General features: G+C 45.4%; 1 protein-coding gene across 1 annotated transcript in view; it reads right to left on the bottom strand.

Annotated features, from left to right (window-relative positions):
- LPAR5 (lysophosphatidic acid receptor 5) overlaps positions 1-14614 on the bottom strand; it is a 39286-nt gene extending 24672 nt beyond the window's left edge. Inside the window, exon 1 of the mRNA XM_085619806.1 lies at positions 14313-14614. The gene's annotated coding sequence lies outside the window, so the exon portion shown is untranslated. The remainder of the gene's footprint in view (positions 1-14312) is intronic.
- Positions 14615-20474: the final 5860 nt, after the last annotated feature.

Raw genomic sequence — 20474 nt, 5'->3', positions numbered from 1 at the left:
TAGTACATCAGAAGAGATGAGTGCATTTAGAAGTACTGTATTTACAACTGACCGTTTAAAAAAAATGAGTGTGGAAATATTTATGCCTCCTTTCACTCTGACACCAAGCCAATATTGAACGAAGAGGCAAGTCAGTTGCCACGTGGAACCCTCCGGATGGCCAGGGTTGTTATTATACATGAGCAACGTTATAGTTTATTAAATCAAACACAAGATTTGTACAGCATATAGGCTAAACTCATGTATTTGAAGGTGCTCTTATATGTCATAATGAAGAAAAAGGAGGCAAAGTGAAAATAGGCAATTGTCTAGGATCAAACAGTTGGGTCCAGTGGGGAAGCTGGGATTGATCCTAGATCTTCTGATTTCACATTGTGCAATTCTATATCAATTCGTTTCAACAATCAAGTTACTTCCTTTTTACGCTTGCGTCTCCCAAAGTAGAGATAGAGAGCAGAAATGCTGACCCCAAGGTCTGGCGGGGGTGGCTATTCAGATACAGAATAACACAGTATTGTCAAGTCTATGATCCTTCTAGAGGCCAGGGACTTCATTTTGAGAGCAGTATGGAAAGAAACCCTTAACCCCTTGCGTGCTCATGACGGAACCACTCCGTCATGAGCCACGGGCGCCGTGTGCTCATGACAGAGTGGTTCCGTCATGCTGCGGCCGTTGCGGCCGCTCCGCCCACGTGGCGCTGATTCCCCGCTTGTGCAGGCGAATAATGCGAGTGGGCGGAGTCGTGACGGAACCACTCCGTCATGACCGAGTGGTTCCGTCACGAGCATGGCGGCACCGCGCTGACCCCGAACCCCCCCAGCGCCGCGGCGGAATTCGTACCGCGGCGAAGGGGTTAAATAACTCCATGACTCACTGACCACACAATGTATGTGATTTACTTCCCCTACGCCCACCTTAACCCCCCACAAAGACCCATTACCACCGTGCTGCCATTAATGCGGCAAAAGACACACAATTGATGGACGGAATGCAGAACAAATCAAAACATTCACCCCCAGTCAAGAGATCTGGGTTAAATCCATCGTTCTTTTGCCCACTACGCCACCCCAGTTTAGACCTGGCCATATGCAAATCAGTCTTGACCCTGTGCCTCATGGGAACAGTCCAGCCCGAACTGCCAAGCCAGGTCCTCCCTGGACCGGAAACAAGCATCCTAGGACCGGTTTCGGGGTTTCACCCCTCATCAGCCAGGATAGCTTGAATCCAGTGGCAGAGTGAGCCGGCCCTCAGGCACACCAAAAGCCATAGTGTGGCCCCTCAGGAAAAGAGTACCCGTGATTGAAGACTTTCCACTTTAGTGGTATTTATTTTGTGACATTGCCAGCTGTATGCTTTCATGTTTATGTGTCCACATTTATTGAACAGACAGACGTGCACTCACCATTGGATGTAATGTTTGGTGCTATATGTACCTGTATAGCCAACAACAATACTGACTGAATACATCAGTGCCTAGGATGATTGGACTGCGTATCTGCAGCTAATAACCTTCAGAAAATGTTTACAACTCCCTCGTTTGTCAATATATATATATAATATTGTAACTTTCCTTCTTTACATTTTTACAAATCAATACAAACTGGAAACATTTTGTTTTCTCTCTGTATATAAAATATACTGAAAACAGAAAATTGGTGACAGTTAAAAGCTGAGCTCCAGTCCAGTTTTCCCCCAGTGCATTCTGGTACTCGTAGCGCAGTCCTGTGTTTAAAATGGTATAAGCAGAACTGCAAGTCCTGGAAAGCAGAGCCAAAACCTGGACCGTATGCGATTGTGTGGCAGTGGCGTTTTTCACATAATTATGGATCTCCTGCATTTGCCAAATAATCCATTATCTGATACATAATCTGCACATTTTGACCCCAAAAACTTTTTCAAGCTAAAACGGTTCAAAAGATACTAAAATATCAGCAACACGTGTTCCAGTGCAGTGGAAGCCCATTTGTAAAGTTTGGCTGGTCACATTTCTGTTGCTTATTGCTGTTTGCATGTTAAACTGGCACCAATATGGTGTGAGTTATGCCCAGACAGTTTTAACGAGTGTAAAAAGGACAACATAATGAAGTAAAACTATCAGGAAATGTGCCTCATTACGCCGCATAATTTGCCTTTCTTGCCGCATAACTTAGTCAACCCTGCCGCATAATTTGGCCCTCTGCTGCCGCATAATTCCTGTGGCCCTGCCGATAATGCACCGAGCAATGCAAACCAAAATGCACCCGTGTTCTGCCAAGACCACAAGAAGGGATGCCATCTTTTAACAAGAACACGCTGCGTTTATAGGGCTTCTCCGGAAATCAGGACCGGAGAGAGAGGCGCTGAGTGTCACAAGAAAATGAGTCTTGTCACTAAAGGCAACGCCAGGACTGCGCCGTGGTTGGTGGAGAGCAGGTTTTGTCAAGGTGCAGAACAGGTTCAGTTTCAAGTATGAGGCGGGCCCAAACCTGAATGGAGTGGAATAAACTCAAGACTGAATCTGACGTCATGGTTCCCCCCCTCAGCGCGGTCCTTCTTGGGCCAGGCCAGTCTCGTTCGGTGCTGACCGGTGAGACCGGCTCTCTGAGCAGGTAAATGATCTGGCGTTCATGAACCCTTAGGCCAGGGGGCGGAAGGGCAATGCATGGAGCCAAAAAGAATGGCGAGCCCCGTGGAACAAAAATACTTCAAAGGAGGTAACTGAGTGAGAACACAGACATGTTTGAAAGCACATCATCTCAAGGAAAACATAGAAATAGGACAGTTAGTACATTGCAGCAGTCTGGGGACTAGGAAATGACCCCAGAACAATTACCTGGAACACTTTTGCTGGTGTTGCTGTTTTGTATAGCGAGAACTCGACCAGAAGGTGTCAGAGCGCTGTACGCGAGCGGCAGTTGCATTACAGACGGACACATCCATTTTTAGACACGGGGAGATTGTGATTTGCCCAGGATCACAGGATGTTTGAGCCTCCCCCAGGCTCGAAATTGGTTCTCCAACTTCAAAGTAGGCCGCTCTCTCCGTTAAGCCATATTCTGGTGCTGGGGAGGGTGAGCTGCTGTAAACCTGTGCGAACACTCTTAAGTGGACCAAACATGCCTCAAGGCAGGTTCCACTGGCCCGCAGCAGAAGTTTAATAATCTCTGTATGGAAATGTTTTGGATTGAACACTCATGGGTTAATGCACCTGCTGAGGAGATCTGAGTGGAACCGGGACATCATGGGTTTATTATAGTAGGCTAAATCAGGAGGTTAATGGCCATGCTGCAGAGATGTTTGTGAGAACGTTTGGTCAAAATTCGGAAAAACAGACAGGACCTCAATGTACAGAAGGAAAGTATATGTGTGCACTCTTCCAGGAAAGGCGTCCTGTTAGTAATGTTTGAAAAGGAAATCGATCCCCCCCCCATCTCTCTCGTGCCCTTTCTCACCTATCACTCCGTTCCGCTTTCTCCCCCCTTGCCACCCCCTCCAGCACGCAGGGAGGAGGACGGCGCTGAAGGGCAGACTGCTCGGGTATCCAGGAAACCGGCCACCGGGGCTTCCTTTACTTCAGAACAGTAAAAACAAAACAAACAAACATGTCCAAATACAAGAGGTCCCCCAAATGGGCGGGGCCCTGTCGCTATAGAAACAGACTCCACTGGGAAGGGATGAGTTACTCGCTGTACTCAGTGGCCCGAGAGATGCCCTCACTAGCGCCCTCCACCGTTTACTTAATGTCTCAGAACTGATCCTACAACCACAAGTCCTGGATTTACTGCCCTCGAGATTGTCCTGTTGCCCCTCCCCCACTGGTTCCAGAGTTTGCTCCACTGCGCCCCCCCCCCTCCCCCCACCACCACAGTTTTCCTACTACCGGCCCACACTTGTCCCAGAGATAGTTCAACTCTCTCACTGGTCTCTTAAGTTGGCCCACATGTCCCACACAGGAGCTTCATCGGTGGTCCATACGATGGCCAAACTGCCCCCTCGCAACACTCAGTGGTCCCAAATGTGTCACACTGCTCTCAGCCCCTTGCTCACTGGTCTCAAATCTGGTTCTGTTGCCCCAACATTTACTGGCCCCAAAGTTGGCCCCTCACACCCAGGCTCACTTACTGAGTGGTCCCCAAGTTGGTTTGGTTGCCCCAGGTCCACTTACCCATTAGTCCCAAAGCAGGTGTAAGTGCCCACCTCCCAACTACTCCCAGGGTTGGCCTGGCTGCCCGAAGCCCTCGCTGATCCTAGAAGTAGCCCCATTGTTCCTAACCCTCCCACCCCCCACGAACGGTTCGCCAGACGTTTGCCCTATAGCCCCCCTCAATGCCATCAGATTCCCTGGTCCCATGTTCCTCTCATCCATCATTTCCTCGCTGCCTCCAACCCCCTCCCTAGTCACTGGTCCCAAAGTTAGCCCCATTCCTCTCCCATCCCACTTACTCGCCCCATTGGTCCCAAGGCTGGACCCCCCCATGTCCCGCCGCTCTACGTACGCACGGCACCCATTGCACCATGGCAACTCGCCGAATAAAGCGCTGCGACGCCTCTTCAGGGGTAGTAAGCGCTATATAAATGCAATTACAATACAGTTATTTAGACACTGGTCCCAACGGCGGCTAAACTGCCCCTCGCCCCCTTCTAACTGTTAGTGGCCCCCAAGATGGCCCATTGCCGCACCACTAAGACCCCAAACCTCTCTACCCCATTTCCTCACTAACCAACCGTTCCCAGGGCCCACCTCAGTTTTCTCACTAGCCCTCGCTGGTGGCAGGTGCCTCTGCGCCCCCCCCCCTTCCACCCCCGGACAAATGGTGGCCTGTGCAGCCCCAGTCCCCTGGGAGCGCCCTTTCCCTGTTTGCCTTTCTCACTGGGCTCCCCCTGGGATCCTGGGACTCTGCATTCACCCAGTGACAGGCCTAGGGGCAGTAAATCCTGGGGGACAAAGGCAGGACTGTCCGGGCTGACGTCAGTCCTCGCGCCCGCCAAGGGCGGGGACATCCCCGAGGCAAAGCGCCCGGGACACACACGTCCCGTCGCTGGACTAACGTCCGTAAATGTGCGCGTAATGGCTGGCCGCAGGCCTGCAGTCTCAGCGGAGAGGCCAATGACTGCGGGGGCAGATAGCCTGCAAAACACCCTTTGAGTGACTGCCTCTCCCACCCACTCAGTCTCTTGCTTGGTCCAGGTCGGTGATTCCCTCTGTCAGACACACACTGGAACTCCATCACATTTTCGTTCAAATGGTTACTCAGTCGCTCTCCCTCGCTTACTCTCCTATTCGCGTAATATGTTCTGCTTAGAGTCACTCGTCCCTCCTGCTACTGTCTTATTCACGGTACACGTCTCCCCCTCTCCCCCCTACCTCCTTCCCTCCATTCTCTTCACTTCACTCCCCAAGAATCTGCCCCAAAACATGTCCTGAGGCCGCATTGGGAGAGCAAAAGTACAGTGGTGAGAGAGAGAGCAGGAGGGAATCGAGAGAGGAGAAGGCTGGACTGGTGAGAGACATGCAGGGAGATGAAGAGACAGGAAGACGGCGATAGGGGAGGGGAGGGAGAGAGTGGAGGCAGGGCGGAGTGTCAGGGGAGCCCTTCTCGAGAGAGACAGAGAGTGCCCATCCCATGTATAATTAAGCACAACATACATATCTGTGTGTTTACTATGTTCATATAATACGTGTAAGTACATATGGGTGCAGGTACACAGTGATTCATTTATTGTACAGAAATATTACTAAGTGCAATGTATAACTGTGTACTTATAGTTTTGCTTATATATTTAGAAAAGAGAGTTTGTGTACACACATATTTTCATTAAAAATAAGTTACAAAAAATGTATCTCCGCTTTTTTATAAACAGTAATTATATGTTTCTGTTTAACGTTTATATGTATGTCATATAGTGTAGATACCATATATGTAGATGACTGTGTACTTAAGAGGTTTGTGTTTTTCTATAAGAATCCATTTATATCTCAATATTAAAATAGGAGGATGATAATCTGGGAGAAATGGAAAGACTACAGAGGGGGTCCCTCCCCTCCCCTCATTCAAGCTGGCTCTGATGTCTTGCCTTCTAACTGCCCCAACCCAATGGGCATGATTTGTGATGCAGAGGGGCAGGAGGTGGGAACACTGGTACTGTTTAATAAAATGCAATCTGTACGTTTTTTTGCTGCGTTAATGTATAACGATATGCGAACTACTTGTCAGCTTACTGCTTGCCATGTTTCAAATAAAAAGATCTCTCAAAAATAAAAAATATTATTGGGAATGTACGTGTCAGTGTTTAACAATTTATTTATATGTAAAAAAAAATATGTTTATTCCTGCACAACATACATGTGAATGTCCGAGCATGTAAATATTACTCTCTCTCTCTCTCTCTCTCTCTCTCTCTCTCTCTCTCTCTCTATATATATATATATATATTATATACTAGTTTATATAGTGACTTTTTGTGCCTTGTACATAAAATTGCGGAATTATAATGTGTTTATGAGTGTATGTGTGTATACATATTACTATATAATTAGATGTGTGGATATGTTTCTATAGATGAATATATTACATTTTACTTAGTGGTGGAAATAAAAAAAACTAATAAAGAAAAAAAAGTTGTAATAATTTCATTTTCAACCACTGTCTGTACCTCCACTCTGTGCATCCCAAACTCTTCCTCCCCCTTTATCCAATTCATCCAACTAACAGGCACACATGTCCACCACTCCAGTGGCGTAGCAAGGGAGGGCGGTCTGAGGGCGGTGCCTTACCCCGCTCCTACCGGGACTCGCTCCTCCTACAGGACTCGCCGGCACCCATTCCCGCTCTTACATTCAGCAAATGCAGGGGCCACCCCGGGCGGCATAAGGCCCAGTAGCGGCTCCTCGTGGGAGTGCTGCGGGGCGGGGGAGGGAGGGGCAGGGTGGGGGTAGTAAACTACGGCTTATGGCCGAATGGAGTTAAGTAAATAAATAAATAAAAAGAACTAAAATGAATTACATTGCCCGTGCATCGATGGCGATGCAGTGCGCGCAATGTAATTCGTTTTATTTATCTATTTCGTTACTTAACTCCGTTCGGTCGTAAGCCGGAGTTTACTACCCCCCACTTCAATTCATCGAACCGTTTCAAAACTATTACAGTAAATGCAGGAGATCACAATGAGCAGGGCCGGCTTTAGTGCTGGTGGCGCCCTGTGCGACAATGTTTTGTTGGCGCCCCCCCAATGACCACCTCCACCACGGATTCTCTCACTAGCACCCTTTAACAGTGACTCGGGGGCATATTATCAAGGATGGCGTTAAAATTATCGCCGGTTTAGCGGCGATAATGGGCTTGATAATATGCCCTGGAGAATTCCAATAGAAGCCCATGTTCACACCAGAACATGGACTTCTATTGGAATTCTCCAGGGCATATTACCAAGCCCATTATTGCCGCTTTAGCAGCAGTTTTCTGCCGCTAAACCAGTGATAATTGTTAACGCCGTCCTTGATAATATGCCCCCAAGTGTCCTTAACCACACTCTCTCAGATGCATTGAATTAGTTATATAGCGCCACTCATACCAGTGTAGGGTGTCCGAGCACTTTGCATCACACACACATTACACAGAGACAATCAATCATACCTGTGTAAATCAGTGTATAGGAAATGTTACATAAGCCAAAGGACTAAGGGGCATATTAACTGGCCCCACATAGCATTAGAAATATTATCGCCGGCTATCGCTGAAAATTATTGCCATGATAACGCTATATTAACAATACATAGCACTATGGCGATAATATTTCAGCGATAGCGGTGTTTACCATGGAACATCGTTGGTTTTCCAGCGATGTTCCATGGAAAACAGCGATAACATTGCTGATACAACCCTTCGCCTACCATTAGTAGTATGCCTTAGTCTGGAATTTAACAGACGTTAAATTCCAGCATTAAGGCCGAGGTAGCGCGATTTTTTTTATCGCTGCACCTCCTTGTTAATATCGCCTTCGCAATATTTTCATGTATTGTTTTCACAGCCATGCCTCCTTTGCATCTCATTAGCGATGCGAGGCTGTGAAAAAACGGGCTCTACATCAAAGAAACACACGCTAGCGTGTCCTTGATGATATTAGAATATTATTATTGCCGCTTATCGCCCGAAAACGGACGCTAAAGCGGTGATAATTATATCTCCAGCCCTTGCTAATATGCCCCTAAAAGTGTAGGAGTCACATGTCATCCACACTGGTAGGCCGTATAGTTTAAGAGTGCTTGGTGTGGAGAAGCACAAACTCGGAGTCGAAAAAGAAACAGCATAGTTGGGAGTTTTCTTTAATAATAAGAATCGATTTCTAGCCAAATTAACCCTTTTTGCAACATTAATCAATGTTCTAATAATGTATACTTTGCAGTGTGTATGCAGTTCTAGGATGAAAGTTAATAGCTCACTATTCTATATTAGGACTTTAAATTATAAATTGCAAGTAACAAAAAAGATGTCTCTTTTGAAAGCAGTAACCTGCTGACCTGTTTACATCATACGCACTCTGTAATCTACTTGGTACACGTTCTTTGCAGCAGGCATATTAACCCTCTGCACTAACTTCACCGAAGTAAAAACCTCAACTATACAAAATGCTCATCTCTCCAGAAAGAAAATTAATCACACGAGTTATCTTGACATTTATGTGAGGCCTGGTAATTGCCGGAGGAAAGAAACGCTGCAGCAGGTGCTTCAAAAGCATAATAAACTTTCAAACAAGGCGCCCCTAGGAAGCCAGCACCCGGTGCGGTGGCACCGGTCGCACGCCCTAAAGCCGGCCCTGACAATGAGCACCATCTTAACACACTAACCGCTACTAATCTACAAAAATGGGGAAAAAAACACTTTTTAGTAATCTACTACCTTCTTACGTCTTAGCATGGGTTCCGGAGTAGCGTGCTACTCGTCGCAAAGCACTTCAAAGCCTCGTCAGGGGTAGTAAGAGCTTTATAAATACAATTTACTATACAGTGTAGGGCTCTCACCTTTCCAAAGCCCATGTGTGAGTAGCTTAAGTCTCGTTTTCCTTTCTTTGCATGATGGGATTTGTAGTTTTGCTCATCCCATTATAAAATTAGAACACAAATCACAGAATTCAAAAAGAAAACTTGGCCTGGATGACCTATGTGTCTCTGAATGCAGAATTCCACGAGTGCCCCATCTCAGGCTGAACTTCTACACTGAGTTATTTTTTTTTTGAGTTTGCAATCTTATCAAGGACTGCACTTAATGAGGTGAAACCTTTGTCAAAGCATTATAAGTGCCCCTAAAAGAGGGAATTGGAAATGGCTTTTGTTTGCAGCAGCCAAATAAACATAACAGATTTAAACGTAATTCAACCACAGCGGAAATATAAATGTATTTTATTTGAAGGTGGTATTTGTGAAGCGCTTCACACCGCTGATGAGGTCACAAACTGCCCTAATTTACATCAGGTCCTGGGCTCACTTTTGGAGTGAGATAGTGCAGCATGTGCTCTAAGGAAGATGCCGAGTGAGGTGGGTGCTTGTGTTTCCTGCTGGAGGGGGCATTGCCTGGCAGTTCAAGAGGACTTGTCCCATGGGGAGCAGGGTCTGTATTGACTTGCATGTGCCAGGTTCCTGTCTAGAGTGGCACAGTGGGCAAAAAATGATGGATTGGAATGCTACCGCGAGTCATTGCTAGTGGTTAAACTATTTGCAAGCATTCCTCCCATTACAGTGCTTCATTTGTAAAACATTAAGTGCCAGGGCTCTGGTCAGGAGACTACTGCAGCTCGCCTCTGCCAGAGCTGCCAACGATAACACCACAACTACTAACCTGCACACTCCTAGAAGTGTGACAAGTGTGACAATTCTGACTATTTCAGGCCCACAAAGCTATAAAGAAAGGCACGGGTGGCAGGTAATAGTCATAATGACTATTACCTGCCGCATTTATTAATATGGCTATACCGTCCTATGGGGTCCAGGCAACATTACATTATTGGGCTATACAGGGACCTGTATGGTTAATATGGACAATTATGTATGGATACATTGATAATGCTCGTTCATAATGTAGATATCTATATGCATACATTTCAAATTGTATTTACACATATATATATATATATAATGCAGAAGGATTTTCTACATAATGCAATTATAGTATGTTGTCTATGTCAACTATATGCAAATTATGCACTAGCACTTTAAAAATGACAATCACAGTTCGAAGCGTGTCATGTGATCACGGCCGAAACGCGTCATGGCGGACTAGCTTGGTGGCATACAAATAAATTAATTTAGAAGCACGGATCTGGGTCCACACTCGTTTTTTCTGGGAGAGGAGCAGAACGAGGAATCACAATATATATATATATTTCTTTCTGCATGGTCCCGTTTTACTGACTGCTGGGCGCCTCTTTGGTGGTGGGTATCGAGTATGGCAGGACCAAGCCGTTACAAATATCGCCACTTTATCCTTTTGAAAGGAATTTCCTCACCGCACTCGCTGCTCCGTTTGATTGAAAAAAGCAGTAAATCGTTACTCCTCCATTGGTAGTTCAAGGGTGTTTTTAATTTTAAAGCTGCTGCCAACACAGCACCCCAACGCGTTTCAGTCTCAACCGAGACCTTGCTCACGGGGAACAATCGACAAACATATATATATTGAATTAATCAGTAACTGTTGTTGTGGTCATCCCTAAATTAGCCAGACAGCGCCACCTCACATGCACAGGTAGGTGTTTACAATTAAGTGCCGGTGCTGAGCACCGGAAACCACCCACTCAAATTAAGCACTGTCCCATTGTAACACCCTATGCAGTGAAGCATATGTCCAGAAGGGGTTCCATGTTCAGAGCACCACAGGACACAAACTGTGCCACGGGGTCCAAGCTACACCTCACTGGCAAGACCTAATGAGTCTGAAACAGATTTGGGGTTGCTTGTTCCTGGGAAGGGGGCAATGCCTGGCAGTTTGGGGTGGACTTCCACGACGAGCAGGGCCAGCACTGATGTGTATAAGGCAGGCCTCTGTCTAGAGTGGCACAGTGGGTGAAAACGATGTGTCGGGATGTTACACTGGGTCATTTCCAGCGTTTATGCTTTTTACTAACATACCTCCCACCAAAGTTTGTGTGTTTAACGATTTCCTCTTATTCATAAACATTTTTGTTTCATTATCCGTGCAAATTAATTTTATGTCAAATTCAATGTTCACAAAGCTGCAGTTCTTTGAAGAGGGCACTCACAGGGTATAACAATCCCAAACATTTTACTTCTCACTGGTATTTCTCCTGTCTTATTGGATCTAACAGTTCTCCTGGAGAGACCCTTATATTTTACATTAGTAATGTACAGTGCAGTCCTGCAGCTTGCTTCTTTATGGGACAATGTGTATTCAAATGCCCTTTGTGTATGGCACAATGGAAACTCAAAACTAAAGGTCAGTTCGAAAACATAACTAGGATTACAAGAAGCACAGCTTTTAATAAAAAAGTTTGCATACAGGTTTATTTTCTGTTGCGTGCAACATCGTATATTTTAAACAATCTGCTTTACCCTGGGAGTTAGAAAGGGTGGTGTTAATACAAATATGCCGCTGTGCTGAGATGCCACACAAAACCATCATTTGTTGGCGAGTCACATTTTCATTGCCACATGATTCCAGTGGCCCTTATTATGGGCTCAGACAATCCCAGCATGGAAAGTTGTGTTGACAAGAAAGCCGAGGCCGGCTGAAGGTGTCACACTGGCACAGCGCCACGTGCAGTTACAACCTGCATGGCAGAGGGAAAGATGGGAGGGGCAGGGAAGTTGGGTAAAGACAGGAAATGACTAAAATATAGGGTGAGAGGCAGCAGGAGGTGTTACTGGTGGACAAGAAGGGAATGAGAGATCTAAGGGACAGGAAGTGGGGCAGGCATCAGGGCAGATGTAGGGTTGTTTGGGACAGGAAGACAGAAGTTTAGCACATAGTTGACACACTGTCCCTGATTACATGTGTGCTGCTTTTATCATTGCATCCTGGACCGTATGTTTTATTCTTCCCAGATAGTTATTGCTGGACCACAAGTACCAGGATTCAAAGAGGCAACAGAGACCGGAAGTGTTACTTACGCTCACTGTACACAAGAGAATATGAAAACCGTGGGAAAGGTGAGCACCATGATAAGGCCCACAGGGGAAACACAATTGTGCGGCTGCTGCATTTTCCACACGAATATGAATTTGCTGCACTTGCCACATAATCCACCATAAAGCCGTGTGCTGAGAACTTCATGGAAAATAACCGGTCTCCTTCGGCAACAGATTTAAAAGGTGACAAGTTGCACAGTTAATGTAAACATCCCAGTCGATGGACTGTAGAGGGAAATTGATTTTTTTTTCAGCATTAACGCAAATTCATGTGCAAATCAAAGACACCTTTCTCAGAGTCTCAGATATTTCAACGGAAGGCTAACAAATACAAGGTTTCTCTTTTTAAGGTCACATGTCTGGAATCCTAAAGTGTCCCCTAGCGAGGCACTTACAAGCTAAATAAGAAACGTACTGTAATGTTCGTTCTGCTCGGGCGATTTAAATGAACCAATGTATTGCTAAATACTGTCCTTGCCGCATACATCATTCAATAGTATTGAATTATTTGGCCTCCCACTTCCGCATAATTCTTGTTGCCATGTACATGGGGAAGGTAGGCGATCATGTCAAAAAGACATAGGTTGGTGAGTAGGAACACCAGGTAAAAAGAGAAAAGAACTGTCGAACAGAGGAAGTGACGCAGGTCAGGTTACCCTAACACTAAGCTACAGAGTAGGGGACACGTGAAGCAGAGCTGCCATGTGTGACCCCATTACTTCGGCAGTCGTGACGTTTTAGGCTACATCACGTTGCATTCTGGGATTTGTAGTTTCCCGTGAAACACGGAGTTTAGGGGTTCATAAACTCAGACATGCAACATTCTGTTGGTTAACAGCTATGACTGCATGAAGGAGTCACGCATGACGTGGCACCATTAATAACTATAGGCAGGGCTTTAAGTGGGATGAAAAAACTCTGTGGTCTCTCAAAATTAGAGTGGCCAATGTAATTAAGGGCATGGCTTAAAACACATAAGCTAAAAATCTGTGCTTAGCATAGTGTGCCTCCTGACTTGTATTATGCTGTTTCTGTCATTGCATCCAGATAAATGATACAACAAGTAACATCATACCTACAAGAAGTCAAGATTATTGGTTTTGTCAATGGTTGTTAGTTGCATAAGATAAATAAGCAACAACTATGACTTGAAAAAGATTTTACTTAAAGCAACGACAAGGTTGCCGCTTCTGAGTTTCAAAAAGAGAAGGGAAATCCAGAAAGAAAATGACTCTTTAAAGGATTTCCCTTCACCCTACAAGCTCACCTGGCATGACGTCACGCCGTAACTTCTCCACTAGTGAGAAGTGAGCAGCGCACATCGATGTGTCTGCTGTCACTACAGTCCGGGGAAAACGGGCCGCCTGTGCCAGGGCACAAAACAGAGCCCGATAGAGACTCATTTCGAGACCCCATTGAAAAACAACTGCCGGTGCTCAGCACCGGTGAGACCCGACCCACTTAAAGCCCTGACTACAGAGAAGGATCTCTCACACTAAGGTATAGGTAGGTGTGCGAGGGACCCTCACGCTGCTGCAAGAGAGAGAAGGTGCTCCGCTCATTGAGGTTAGCGAGGGTGGCAGGCGAGGCGCCCGTCATTCTGAGGCACAGAGAGGGGGATGGGGGGAGTCTTGGGCCCAAAGGGCGCGTGAGTATATCTTCTCACGTTAAGGAGACAACCCCAGGCTCATTAATGTGCAGAGAGGGAGGCGGGAGGGTTAATGTTACCAGATGATGCCGTCACCAGGGACATGGGCTTTTATTTGGAACACAGTGCATTCTGGGAGTTGTAGTCCTTGTTCATCTCAATCGAACCAGCTGTACTGTGATTCTAGCTCACAACCATGTTGAAAAAGTTGGCCTACAATATGTCGGTCCATATGACATGAAGAGGTCTGGTAACTTCATAGGAGGGTCCCCTGAAACGAAGGCTGGAAAGGAAGCCTGGTGATGCCGCCCAAACACCGAGTTAAGAGAGGGGGGCAGACGAAGGACTGCTAACACTGAGGTACCGAGGTGATGCAGGTGGGGCCACCACAAAAAGGGATGGCAGGCCCGTGAAGAGCACCTCTGATTGTGGTGACTCAAGGGGCATACTGAGGATGAAGGCAGGATCGACGGCGGGGTTGGCCCCGAGGCTGGTGAGAGATGGGTCAGTGCGTACTCTAGACTCGGAGCACCTGGCAGAGGTACTCACCTCCTTCCCGGATGTGGTCGCCAGAGCGGCACCTTGGTCTCTGGGCCCCGTGCTGTTGAAGGCCCCGGGGGCGCGCCGAGGAGGGCAGGCCGATGTTGGGGAGGGCTGGTTGGTGTTTGGGTCCCCCGGTTGGGCCGTTGAGATGTCTGCGGGCCCTCTGCTCGCTGTCTGAGGGCTCGCCGGTGCTGGGGTCCCCGGGTCGGGCCGATGAGATGGCTCCGGGCCCTCTGCTCGCGGTGTGAGGGCCCGACGGTCTCAGGAGCCTCCCTCTCCAGTAATACCTGCTCCCGGGTGGAGGCCGCGCTGCGCTGGAGCCTCCGCGGCCCTGGACCCGCCCTGGAGGACGAATCCCAACACGTTCCCTGCCAATGCCATGCTTCTGGGCGACCTGGGGCAAGAAGAGACACGATCCCCCCCGGAGCTCCGTAGACCGTGCAAACAACAAGGAGAAGGAAACGCACTAAAAACATAAAACATGGGCATGGAGGAATCTGTGAAGAAGCACATTCAGAGAAGTGTGAGGCGGAAAGCTCACCAGTCAGAGGGAACATGCCAGGAACACAGATGACGGGAGACAAAAGGAAAACAAAGGGGAGAAGGTATGACCTCAGAGCTAGAACAGGCAAGAAACATGTGTGAGGGAACACGCCGAGCGCGTAGGAGCATCATATGCACACGTGTAGAAGAAGTATGCGCCAAGAGCTGGGCGAGAGTGAAGCGCGCCAAGAGCTGGGCGAGAGTGAAGCGCGCCGAGAACCCTGTTGATGGTGAACACATTAAGAACACCTGTGAGACAACATGCTAAGAACACAGATGGCGAGGTACAAGCAAAAACAAGAGTGGAAAAACACACAAAACACAGAAGAAGGGGGGCACAGCAAGAACAGGTTCCTGGGCGAACTAGCAAAAAGCACACATGATAGAGAATTTGTCAGGAGCATTACATGAACAAGGAGGAACATAGAATGAACACGTGTAAAGAGGAAACACGCCAACAACACGAGTAGAAACACGCTACAAACTTGTGTGAGGAAGAACCCGGAATCCAGATGAGCACTCTAAGATCAAAGGGCACACAAAGAACATGGTGGACGACATGGAAACACACCTGCTATACAGGTGAACATCGAGACACAGATCAAGAACAGGAGTAAAGAGGAACATGCCACGGAGGTGGAGGGGGAAACACACCAGGGGCGTGGGTTCAGAGAGGGTTTAAACACGGGCAAAGTGTGCACGAGACCAGGCCTCCCCTGCCTAGGGGCCCCCTGGGAAAGAAAACTTTCTCCCTCCAGCTCGCCTGTCTATTTCTTTATCTGAACCCCTCTTCTCTCTACCTACCGATCTTCACCCAGTGTCATTTTAAGGATTTTGTGGGACCTCAGCATGAGTGGGCGTCCGCAGGGGGGAGGGGGAGGGGGAGGGGGGGGGCAAGGAGGGCGCTTGACCCCCCCCCCCAGCACCCCTCCTTGCCACCCTACGGATGCCCATGCTTTTACGGACGCCTTTTGTCCGTAATTCTGGGCCCTGCAGGGAGCATACAGAATGACAATGGCCAGTTTGAGCTGCTGAAGCATACATCCCACCCTGGAACCTCTAAAGCGCCTTAGCTTAAAATCACTGAGAGGCGGAGCCTAAAGTTCAAAGTTGAAGCTTAAATATGACACAAATGGTAGGAGAAGCAGAAGAGCTCTGTCTGGTTAAAAGAAGTCTCCTCTTGCAGTTGGGGTGCACAGTGAAGGCAGTGGGGGTACCCTGGGGGGTTTCGGTCCTGGAAATAATGCAAGTAGGGGATCCGTGCAGTTGAAAGCATCATCTCGCCCTTCTCTCATAAGAAGACGCGTATCTTCTAACAAATGTACCTGCTTGTGTTCCATAAATTGTGAGGTCTTGTTCCTCTCCATTGCTCATTAATTTTTTTTCATTTCAAAAGAATTTTATTATTTTAAAGGAGCAAATAAGGACATAGGATACAAGCAAAATTGATACAATTGATATCAGATAAAGACAAACAATATGTTAGATTGAAATTAAATAATAAGAAACACATCATTAACATTCATTAATCTGCAGATATCAGATAAATAAATTAATTAGGGAAGAAAAAATTGATAACCGGCAGAAGTAATTATCAAAAGTATCACCATCAGATAGCAAATTAGGGATGAGAGGAAAAAAAAGAAAGGAAGGAAGAAAAGACAGAAAAAGTAGGACAGAGATGAAGAAAGACAGGGAGGAGTGAAGGAAGAGGAGAAGATTTCCAAAGGATTCACCCGACACACAAGACAACATTAACCAGACAAATCAAAAGGATATTGATCCACCAACCCCTCTGAGGCCAATTTCATGTATGTATCTAAGGCTTTCCAAACACCAGTAGATATAGAAGGAGAGAGATGAGCGTGATCAACTGACGTATGAGCACTTCGTAAAAAGGAAACCCAAGCCCACCAAGTATGGTAAGAAACTGAAGAGAAAGATTTCCACTCCATGAGAATTACTTTGACTGCAATAGTCAATAAAAGATCCAACAATTGTAATTCCATGGAATCTAAAGGCAAAGGGACCGGGGCCGCCAACGGGCCTAAAAGAATTAATGGAAAAGAGAGTTGAAACTTAATATTAAAGATAATCATGAGGTGTTTGTGAATTAAATCCCAAAAGGGTTGGAGAAGGGAACAATCAAAGAACATATGTTGAAAATCGCCTCGTAAAAGACCACAACTCCAACACAGATTGTCTTCTTTGAGATTTAGCAAATACAAACGAATGGGAGTCCAGTGAAGAAGATTAACAGAGAAAAACTTAGACTGCATTAATGAGGGGGCGATTTGGTTACGAAGAGAAAGCTTACCAATATCTTGCCATGTGTCTGAAGAGATATGATCGGTAACACTATGATCAAAATGATGTAGCCATTTTTGCTGTGCGACAGTTTGGGAAGGAAGAGTAGAGGACGACAAGAATTTGTAAATCCTAGACGCTACATGACCAGTCCTGATCCATAATTGAAAAAGCGTAATCGTAGGGGAAGAAGGATGAAGGTGCACTTTAGCAAGTGCTACATTTATCTTAAGAAAGGTATAAAAGTCTAAGTTAGATAAAGAAAATTGTTGAGCTAGGGAGGAGAAAGGGAAAGGATCATTATTGGAGTCATAGAGATGTTTAACAAGTGAGACACCTTTCCCAGCCCAATAAGACATCAACTCTGGATCAATAATAATTTTGATTTTAGAATTCCGCCAAATAGACGACCATCTAGTTTTATGCAGTGGAATTGACACTTTCTTATCAACCTTGCGAACCGCAGCAATAGTGTCTAAAATAATAGATCGAGAGAATGGAATAGAAAGGGTATTCGTGGTTAAAAAAGAGGCAGTCGGCAGAGGGGAGGCCAATTCTTGTTCTATTAGCAACCAAGATGGAACATGAATAGAGGGAGAAGAAAACCAGAGCGCACCCTGAGACGCCAGAAAAGCAGTTTGATATTTCCCCCAATCAGGAAGATTACAGCCTCCCATATCGTAAGATTTCCGTAAGAATTTATAAGCAATTCTAGCCCCTTTGTCATTCCATAAAAATTTGGAAGTAAGTAAATCAAGTTCGTGAAAGAAGGAATCAGAGAGCTTTATCGGAAGCATAGAAGAAACAAAATTAATAATAGGTGTTATCATCATTTTAAGAGTCTGCAGTCGACCCCACCAGGAAATATGCTTCGGAGACCAAGTTTCTAAAAGACGTCGCACCTTAAGAATAGTTTGAGATTCATTATAAGTAACCGTAGCATAAAGGGTGGAACAAAAATAAATACCCAGATATTTTAGTTGTTTAGATTGCCACTTAAAACCCGCCGAACCCATATGAGAAGAGAAACAGTAAGCATTTAAGGGGAACATCTCTGTCTTATCTTTGTTCAGGGTATATCCTGAAACCTTTGAGAAAAGAGAAATCGTATCAGAGATAGCAGGGATGGCCAGTGCAATATCATCAGAGAAAATAAGAACATCATCCGCATAAGCAGCTGTTTTTATCTGATGAGACCCAAAAGAGAACCCCTTAATGTCTGGATGTAAGTCAATCATTCTGAGAAGAGGATCAATGGATAACAAAAATAAAAGAGGAGACAAGGGACATCCTTGCCTAGTACCCTGGCGAAGGTTAAAAAAGGACGACGTAGCTCCATTTACTCTTATGTTAGCTCTAGGTCGGGAATAAAGAGACATAACCATACGGATAAAGGAATCACCAAGATTGTGTGCACATAAAACAGCTCGTAGAAAAGGCCAAGAGACCTTATCAAAGGCCTTTTCAGCATCAAGGGCCAAGGCCGCCGCCGGAAGATTGGATCGCTTGGCTGAACCGAGAATGTGACAAAAAGTACGGTTATTATCACGTGCAAGACGACCCTTTACAAAACCTGTTTGGGAAGGATTAACCAATTGAGGAATAAAGGATTCTAAGTGTTTAGCTAAGATTTTAGCAAAAATCTTAGCTTCCATGTTAAGAAGAGAAATAGGACGAACATTTTTGGGGTCCGAATGATCTTTTCCTTCTTTGGGGATTACTACAATAGTAGCATCAGCAGCAGAACCAGACACAGAACCATCTTTCATAAAAGCATCAAAGACGGATTGAAGTTTCGGCACAATCACAGATATAAAGGTTTTATAAAACAAAATAGGATATCCATCAGGACCTGGAGCTTTACTGGAGCGAGTAGCTTTAATTGCAGAAATAATTTCGTCAGAGGTAATCGGGCCATTCAAAGAGTTATTATCTTCCTCCGATACAGTTTCCACAGGAACTGTCTTTAAGAACTCTTGGCATTGTTCAAAAGAAGATTGGTTAGAGGGGGTATATAAATTATTATGGAAATCTCGAAAGACCTCAAGAATTTCTTCAGTCTGAAATTTTTTCTTACCAAGATGGTCATTAATAGAAGAGATTTGGGAAGATTTATAAGAAGATTCCTGGAACTTTAATGTAGCCGCAAGAATCTTGCCAGCACGGTTTTTTAACAACAACTTCTTAGATTTCTGAGCCTGAAGACCTATATGAGATCTCTTAGTGACTATAGTATTGTATGTATATTTAAAATTCTTAATAGATTGTAGGCAAGATTTATCTTTAGATTGTCGAAAAAGAGATTCCTGACTTTTAATCTCAGCTGCTAAGTCCGTGAGTTCCTTTTTAATGGCAGCGTTTCTCCTTGATATACATTTGATGACCTGACCACGGAAAGTGCATTTAAAAGAGTCCCAGAGAACAACAGGGGAATCGACTGAACCAACATTCTCAAGGAAAAACGTCTCAATATCATTGGAAAACTCTCGAACCTGGGAATCATCATGTAAGATTTCTGTGTTTAGTCTCCAAGATCGAGATCTCGCTCTAGGGGCAAAAGACAAAAGTGTGAAAGTCACCGCGGCATGGTCTGAAATCAAAATAGGATGAACAAGCGGAGATGAGGAAGATTGAACAAGAGAGGAGTGAACCAAAAGATAATCAATGCGTGAAAAAGACGAATGGGGGGAAGAAAAAAAGGAGAAATCACTGCCAGTGGGATTATGAAGACGCCAGACATCCTGAAGATGGATAAGAGAGCACATATTAATCATTTGTTTATGTGATTTAGGGGGACGAAAATTAAAGGCAGAATTCCTATCTAGGATAGGATCCATTGGTAAATTAAAGTCTCCACCTACAATAAGATTACCAGAATGAGGTGTGTCATTTAGCTTTTTGGTGATTACTTTCCATAAAGACGGATCATCCTTGTTAGGGGCATAAATATTCATGACAAAGAGATCAGCATTACCATCAGACAACTTAGATAATAACCAACGTCCCTCTGTAACCTGTTCAGAGGAAACAATAGACAAACCAGAATGTTTAGAAACTAAAGTAATTACCCCATTTCTTTTGCCACAAGCATCTGAACAAGCAACATCAGAAACCCATTCTTTCCTCAAAAATAGCGCCTCTCTGGCAGAGACCTTTGTCTCTTGAAAAAGGACTAGATCCGAAGAAAGAGATTTGCAGTAGTCTAATATCTTTGACCTTTTTACTGGGTGATTTAACCCTTTAACATTAAGGGAAAGTATATTCAATCCAGACATAGAGCCAATAATAGGGAAAAATGATACTACATATATGATAGAG

Source organism: Triturus cristatus, chromosome 7 (genome assembly GCF_964204655.1).
Source record: "Triturus cristatus chromosome 7, aTriCri1.1, whole genome shotgun sequence".
Classification (NCBI taxonomy): Eukaryota; Metazoa; Chordata; class Amphibia; order Caudata; family Salamandridae; genus Triturus; species Triturus cristatus.
Note: the sequence above shows the minus strand (reverse complement) of the source record. Positions and strands in the feature narration are given on the sequence as shown.